Below are 6407 nucleotides of genomic sequence, written 5' to 3'. Positions count from 1 at the left end.
GGGGGGGGGGTCAGTTGGGAGCAAGCAGACCGGCAGGCAGAATGGTTAGAGGCAAGCAGGCAGGCAGGCAGGTGAGTGGTTAGGAGCCAGCAGTCCTGGATTGCGAGAGGGATGTCTGACTGCCGGTTTAGGCCCGATCCCTGTAAACTGTCAGTAGGACATCCTTTGAGGGGTCCCAAATTGGAGAGGGTGCAGGCCAGGCTGAGGAACATACCCTCCCCAGTGCATGAATTTCGTGCACTGGGCCACTAGTCCCATATAATAAAAGGGTAATATGCAAATTGACCCTAAGGGTAGAACAACCAGTTGCTATGATGCGCACTGACCACCAGGGGGCAGACACTCAATGCAGGAGCTGCCCCCTGGTGGTGAGTGCGCTTCCACAGGGGGAGCACTGCTCAGCTAGCCTCTCTTGCCTCCTCGGCAGCGCTAAGGATGTCTGACTAACGGCTTAGGCCAACCCCCCCGGGAGCAAACCTAAGCCGACAGGTGGACATCCCTCAAGGGCTCCTGAACTGCGAGAGGGCACAGGCCAGGCTGAGGGACCTCCCAAGTGCACGAATTTTTGTGCACCAGGCCTCTAGTCTGTTATAAAGAAAACAAGCATTTTACTGAAATCAGAAGGGAGATTGTGAAAGGTTTTTATTAGAGCATGATAGACAGAATTTAATAGTAGGAAAACCATCATTGCAGATTTAATATGCATAAAACATCATTAGTAAATTAAAGATAGAATGACCATATGATCCAGCAATCCCATTTCTCAGTATTTATCCAGAAGACTTAAAATCAGGATTTGGAGGTGATATTTGCACTCCCATGTTGATTGCAGAATTGCTCACAACAGCAGGTTGTGAACAACCTAAATGTCCATTGAAGAATAAATGGATAAACAAAATGTGGCATATATAGATAATGGAATATTATCCTAATATATAAAAACCCTGAGTCCATCAGAACCAGAGGCTTGACCAACCGGAGGCTTGACCAACTGGAGGCTTGACCAACCGAAATTCAGTCCTACAGTCAGTGCTGGGTTGCCGTGGCTACCCAGCACTGACTGCTGCGGCTGCAAGCATGGTGACCCAGCACTGACTGCTGAGGGGGCTGTGAATCAGGCCTGAAGAGAGGACTGAAGAGAGAAGCAGGGTCTGATCCGTAGTTTCTGTGGCAGCTGTTGATCAGCACTTGTCTCTCTCTTTCTCTCCAGCAGCCAGCCTCCATTTCTCTCCAGGCCTCCACAGGGGCTGCTGATCAGTCCCATCTTTCTGATCAGGCCTCGTTGATAGGCCCAGAGATGCTGACTGGCATGGAAATTGACCAATCAGAACCAAATCTGGGTCAACTGTGAGGAGCCAATGGCTGCCTAAAAGGCGAAGTTTTTGACGTGACTGGCATAGAACCAACCAATCAGAACCAAAGTGGCCAGCAGAGGAGGGCAGTTGTGGGGAGATCAGGCCTGCAGGGGAGGGCAGTTGGGGGCCATCAGGCTGACAGGGGAGGGCTGTTATGGGGGACCAGGCTTGCAGGGGAAAGCAGCTGGGGGCGATTGGGCTGGCAGGAGAGCAGTTAGGTGTTAATTAGGCCAGCAGGGGAGCGCTTAGGGGGTGATCAGGCTGGCAGGCAGAAGCGGTTAGGGGCAATCAGGCAGGCAGGCAGGTGAGTGGTTATGAGCCAGCAGTCCCGGATTGTAAGAGGGATGGCTCACTGCCGGTTTAGGACATCCCCCGAGGAGTCCCAGATTGGAGAGGGTTCAGGCTGGGCGAGGGACACCGGGCCTCTAGTTCATCCTTAAAAAGGAGGGGAACTCTGACATAATGTTACAACATGGATGAGCTTTAAGGACATGATACTAAGTTAAATAAGCCAGTCACAAAAGGACAGACACTATATGATTCCACTGCGATGAGGTACTTAGAGCAGTCAAATTCATAGAGACAGAAAGTAGAATGGTGGTTTCCAGGGGTCGGAGAGTGGGGTGGTGGGAAGAAGCTGTTCAATGGGTACAGAGTTTCAGGTTTACAAGATGAAAAAATTCTGGAGATCTGCTGTACACCATTATGTCTATAGTCAACAACACTGTTCTGCAAACTTAAAAGTTTGTTAAGAGGCTAAATCTCATGTTATGTGCTTTTTGCCACAATAAAAATATTATTAATAATTTATTTACTCCATGTGTTGTCTTTATGCTTAAATTTTATGAATATAAAATGTTATGGAAGAGATATGACATGTGTATGTTTACTTGTAATTTCTTCCTTCCCACCTTACTTTTGCTTTAGTGTTTCTCCACATTAAGACACAGCCTTAGAAAACTAGCTTTCATGGCTGGGGGTGGAGCACTACAGTCAGGTCAGCTTCTTAGGGAAATTGTATGTGGTTGTAATTTTTAAAAATATGTTGTTATTGATTTTCTTTTAGAGGGAGAGGAAGGGAGAGGGAGGATGGGAAAGTGTATCATCTATTGGCTGCCTCCTGCATGCCCCCTCCTGGGATCAAGCCCACAACCCTGGCATGCCATGCAACCTGATTGGGAACCAAACTGCGATATCTTAGTTCCTGGGTCAACACTCAACCACTGAGCTACACCTGCTGGGCTGTAATTTTTTAAAATTAAGATTTTACTAATAGTGCATCTGAGACTATAATGTGAGCCATTTCCTAAAAATATTTCACTGTAGAAAACATGCAATGAAGTGGGAGCTCTTTTAATTAATTGCTTTCATGGTTGGTTACCCCCTCATTGCTTGTATTGACAACCATTTTTCAGAAATAATTATTACACTTCAGAATGAGCACACAATTTTCAGAAATAATTATTGCACTTCAGAATGAATAAAAAATATAAGCTTGCAGAGCAGACTATCCATACCGTTTTAATTATTTCAGTCTTTAAAAAAAAGATTTTCAACTACAGTGACTCGTGCATTTTTTAGTACTCATTACTTAAAAAAAAAAAAAACCAACCTTCCACTTCTCCACAATAGAAACAAACCTTCTTTTGAAATATAAGGTAGTATTTTGACAGTTTCTGAATAAGCCAGTGACCAGGAACTTTCTGAATTAGGAGGTTGTAGCTTCAATTTTAAAGTTTTTTCCCCTTCCCTTGAAAGTGTATCTTATTTATGGTGATATTTCTATTTAAAAATATATATAATTGCTCAAACTATTGTCTAGGTTAAGAATTACTAAGAAGCCACTGAGGATGACTAGGGTGAGATTCAGGGTTCTACAAGATCTTCCGAGATTACTACCTCCAGATCCTTAGGGACAATGCAGTCCTATATCTCTTCCTTTTTTTCAAAGTAGTCTGGTGTCTTACCTGACAATGTGACAGAGTCCTGGGACCCAAAGTTGCAGTATCCATGACCTTGGCCTCCTATTACTCTGCCCAGGCTGCCATAGCAAACTACCGTGCACTGGGTGGCTTAAACAGCAGACATTTATTTCTCATAGTTCTGGAAACTATGATGCTGGAAGTTCAAGTGCCAGCTGATTTGGTTCCTGGTGAGAACTCTCTTCCTGATTTGCAGAAGGCTGCCTTCTGCATGGTGGAATGAGAGAGAGAGAGAGAGAGAGAGAGAGAGAGAGAGAGAGAGAGAGAGAGAATACCTTTATCATGAGGGCCCCACTCTCATGACCTCATTAAACCCTAATTATGTAAAAGGCTCCATCTCTAAATGCCATCTCCTTAACATTGGGTGTTAGGGATTCAACAAGAATTCAGTCCATATCAGCCTCCTTTAGTTACCTTTCTTCTGGAATAGATTCTGAGCTCTGACTTTCTGGGACAGGTTCAGGAAGAGAATTACTTCTCAGTATCTTGGTTTTAATATCTGAAAAGTGATTCTCTCCAGAAACTTCTCAGAAATGTCAGTTTATTTAGATAATGATTGCATGTTATAAAACACCAAATCTCTTCTGATGTCTTAGATGTAAAAGCTAATCTGAGATACATTTTAATGATTGTTATTATTTTTGGGGAAATTATTATTATAAACGTACATTTTTATAATGATCCCAAACTCCTATTAACTTGTGGGTCTACTTGGTGCAGTAGAACAAATTCTAGTCTGTGTCTCAAAGCTCGGGTCTCAGCTCTGGCTCTGAAACTTGTAAACTCAATTGTCAATTTTTCTACCCTTAAAAATCCCCTACCTTCAAAATATTTGGAAAAGAGGGATAGATGGTTCCCATCTGCTCCCAAGGTGTTCCCGTGACTTCTCAGAGAGCTATGTTCCCACCTTTTGGACTATAGGCTCCATCTACTTCCCCATTGGCCTCGGTCTGGAATCCACTGGCTTCCGTGTGCATGGACATTGAGTGGTGTAAAGGACATTGATAAACATGACCTTGATCTTCAAGTGATTATTATCCAACACCAACCAGCTTAGGAAAAGAGAAATGCATTGACTCATAAGCAAATGGAAGAAAGAACAGGGATGGCCAGAACTAGAGCTCTTCCTTTAACCTCTTTTTTTCTACTTGCCATTGTTTTCTGAAATCATTTTTCTCCACGGAGCTAGAATCATTGCTGCTGGTAGCACTGGGCAAACATCTGTATGACATTTCCCTCTGAGAGAAAAGGACTTCTCTAAGCTTCAGCTGCACAGAACTGGACAAGAGTTCTGATTGGCCTGGCATTTCTATGGGGCCAGCTGGAAGAGCCTCACTGGGGCCAAGAGCTTCCCTTGGACTCATGTGTCCTGGAGGTGGCACCATGCAGTTCACATGTGGACCACATGCTAGAATAAAGCAATTTCCCTGAAGAAGAAAGGAGGGCAAAGGCATGTGAGGAGGAATTGTAAGCTGGGCAGACACCTCATTTCTCATTCCGTAGCTCTGTGGAGCTTCCCTTTATAGCTTACTACACAGAGCTACATGGGTGACCAGGTTTTATTGAAGGACTAGGGGAAACTAAAGGGAATGACAGCATCTGGTGCAAAGAATTGCAAACCATATGTTGACCTTGCCCTGGTTTAAGAACCAGCACGCAAGCTAGTTAAGCTCTCACAGGGACTCTGTTCTGAATAATCCAGTGTCTACCCTCAGGCCCCCAACCCTCTGTGCCATGTGCCTACTCCCTCTGAGTTCCACCTTGACTCTCCACCTGCGATTTGGGATTGTTGTGTCTCAGGAGCCACCGTTCTCCTTCCAGCGGTGCTTTCCTAAAGCATCCCAGGGGCTACGGGAGGACAAGCTATGGTGGCCTTTCCACTCCAGGTCCCCCAAAATTATTCAGGCAATGACATCACTGCATCAAAATATCCTGGGTCAGACTTTTCCATGAGACCGTCCTGCAGACTTTCCAAGGTTGTTCTTTATTCCCTGCCCACCAATATGAATTGCAGAAATGCATATTTATTTTCCTGATTGTCCAGTAGAAAGAAAGAGATCAATAATTTCCTCACAATTCCATAATTGCAAGGCCTACTTACTCACAGAGGAGTTCTATTCACCTTTAACTTCAAATTGTTTCTCTATATATCTGTTGGAGATAATAAACAGGCTCATTACTCAGCTGTACTCAATGGTTGCTCTCTTGGCTCCTAAAACTATCTGGCCAATACATTGAATTTTCTGCTGGCTTAGAGGAGCTGGATTAATTTCTTTGATAAAGTTCATGCTTTTTAATCTCTGTCTAAGGAAAAGAGGTTTTGATTTTTTGTTTTTTTTGTTTTGTTTTCTCTCCATTATGCAAATTATTTTACTTTGGATATCCACAGCAAACTTGAAAATTTCTTTGAAATCTATCCTAAAATTAATGTAAATTGTGCATTTTAAATATATATATGCATGTTTATTACATAAACAATGTTTTAAATTACTTTATAATGAACAAAATATATTTTCTGAAAAGATGTGTCATATTCCTCCTGTTTCCATGTTATTCTCTAGCTTTGAGTAATTCTTGGCAATAAGTTTGAGAGTTCTGGTAATATGGTGTTATAGTACAGCCTTCCTATTCCACTTCCCTCTAATCTTCAATCTTCTTGGGGAACTTTGAGGAGCCCAAACTTTTATAAAACTAAAAATTTAGGACAAATAACTTCGTCCAGATCTTTAAGAGTGATGAATGGGAAAGAAATTTCCAAACAAGCTTAGGACAGTCAGAATGCCCTTTGGTATATGTAACAATCATATCTTCTTTCAATGACTTCCTGACTTGAGACTTTTCATGTACTCACTGGCCTCTTATGAATCATTGATTCAGATATTTCTCAGCTGACTATAGCACCACCAACTCCTGGTCAACTCTGTAGCCATAGTATGGAGATCCTATGTCCTGTATGTAAGTCAGGACATCCTCCTCTGGATCTGGTGGATGTTTTGCTGCCCAGTATCCATTCACTCTTCTCTGATAACCACACCCCAATATTCCTCGGGGAACCACCCTAATCTGCTTT

This window comes from Myotis brandtii, unplaced genomic scaffold, assembly GCF_000412655.1.
Source record: "Myotis brandtii unplaced genomic scaffold, ASM41265v1 scaffold982, whole genome shotgun sequence".
Lineage (NCBI taxonomy): Eukaryota > Metazoa > Chordata > Mammalia > Chiroptera > Vespertilionidae > Myotis > Myotis brandtii.
This window is presented reverse-complemented; position numbering follows the sequence as displayed.